Genomic DNA, 2,000 nt, shown 5'->3' with positions numbered 1-2,000 from the left:
GAATCATTTTTTCTATGTTTTTAGGTAATCTTAGAGTAATATCACCCATTACAAAAAAGATAGAGATTAATATTTTTGAGGGAATGACATGTCAATTTGTCTCAATATTGCCTCAAAACAATTTAAACACAATTTAAATTTACAACATTTTGAAAGTCGAATACAAAGTCAATTAACAATATTTTTTGTAATCAATGATTTTACTCTAAGATTACTTTAAAACATAGAAAAAATGATTCTGCGTTAATGCGTTTTGTCTATACTGCGCGTGGACCAGAGAGAGAAAACAAATAGTGCGCTGACATCCTCTTAATAGGTACAATTTTCAATTTTGTTCTATATGTTGTTCCCACCTGTTCTGTATGTTGTCGGTGGTTTTGCATTCAAGTATGCTTTTATGTTTTCATACCAATAGAAGCAGCATCTCTTCTTCTTGGCTGGTGAAATTCGGTGTTCTTTTGTTATCCATCGTAATTTTTTAAAGTTAAAAGTCGGACAGCAAAATAACGTAGTTGCAATTGTGCAAATAAACAAAATTTAAAATTAACAGAATTCTCCCTAATCAACATTAATGAATTACAATTTGCATTAATAATTGGCAGCCAATCAAATTGCAGATCAACATTGATCCCCGGTTAACTCACTGAAATCGGTGGTTCAAGTGAACTTCAGTTTAAACCTGCACGGTTAAGATATTGTAATACGCCCATTTTGATTTGAACCAGGTTTAAACTCCAACAGAGGTTATTTAAACTATGATTGTAAAACGGGCCCTTCAGTAAAATCAGTGTTTAAATCCTTAATAATTACCTATCATTCTAATATTCTACGATCAAGCAGTAGGAAGGGTAGCCCACCGTATTCACGGTGCACGGTCGCGTCATCGACAGACGACTCCGATATTCACCGGTCTTTAACATGGAATTTGGATATTAATTTTATGCTTGTAAATTTGTTGACTCGCAATTGATAATTTCCAGAAACATTAATGACTAATAATTATTATGGTAAATTCCTTTTTCGTATTTCCTCTATAATATGTTGCACATTATAATTATAATTTATAATTATCAACTAATATTAATAAAAGTATACGCGACATTTTCCCCGTTTTAAGCAGTTCAGTGAATAGAACATATACATGTATTATAATCTATTATATTTATGAAAAAAAAATGTAAATAGTATATTTTATTTAAAAAAAAATTATTTCATATTAAATAAAACACAATAATATTGTACAGTCGATTCCGCTTAATAGATACACCTGTTATTAAACAACCGATGTGTCCCAGTAAAGTGGAATCGACTGTATTATTAGGCAATAATAAACTTTAAAAAAAAATGGGGATGGGGTGGGATGTCCTATTAGACTAAAAACAGTCGTGGGAAAATGTCCATTTACCACGCGAATATCGTACTCAGTCATCGATTATAGACGCTAAATTGTATCTTACTAGTAACTACCTAGTCACTATAGATTATAGTCTATATTCAGATTTTGGCTATCCACGTTGTCACTTAATTGTCAGTTGTCATAAAATAAACGTACCATACTTTTAGATTTTTAAGTTTTTAACGGGTGATTCTGGAGTTTAGGTAAGTACGTTTTTGCAAAATGATTTTCACCTATAAAAATACTTACAGCTTTTTATTTATGATTATTAGCTTATTTATGATAATTATATTGGAATTGGATTGGTATCGTAATAATGGCGTATCATTGTAATTGTTATTACTTATTAGTTATTACTTATTACCAGCTATCATTGCAAAATCAAATTCATCAATTCATCCATTTTCCCGCTCAGAATTTAAAATTAATCAGTTATGTTTTGTTTAGTCAATGGTGGATAGGCCCACCGGGAATTCGGGATTTTCCCGATAGGCCCTATCCTGTGTTGATGTTTGGGGACCCATCAAGTATTGAACCTTGTGTTATGAAGATTGAAAATAATTTTAATAAAGATGTAAATTAACTAATTTAATATTTTTAACCA

The 2,000-nt window shown here is 30.7% G+C and overlaps 1 protein-coding gene across 1 annotated transcript in view; it reads right to left on the bottom strand.

The window, feature by feature from the left end:
• LOC100575530 overlaps window positions 1–511 on the bottom strand; it is an 18,722-nt gene extending 18,211 nt beyond the window's left edge. Inside the window, exon 1 of the mRNA XM_029489532.1 lies at window positions 354–511. The gene's annotated coding sequence lies outside the window, so the exon portion shown is untranslated. The remainder of the gene's footprint in view (window positions 1–353) is intronic.
• Window positions 512–2,000: the final 1,489 nt, after the last annotated feature.

Source organism: Acyrthosiphon pisum, chromosome A2 (genome assembly GCF_005508785.2).
Source record: "Acyrthosiphon pisum isolate AL4f chromosome A2, pea_aphid_22Mar2018_4r6ur, whole genome shotgun sequence".
NCBI lineage: Eukaryota > Metazoa > Arthropoda > Insecta > Hemiptera > Aphididae > Acyrthosiphon > Acyrthosiphon pisum.
This window is presented reverse-complemented; position numbering and strand designations above follow the sequence as displayed.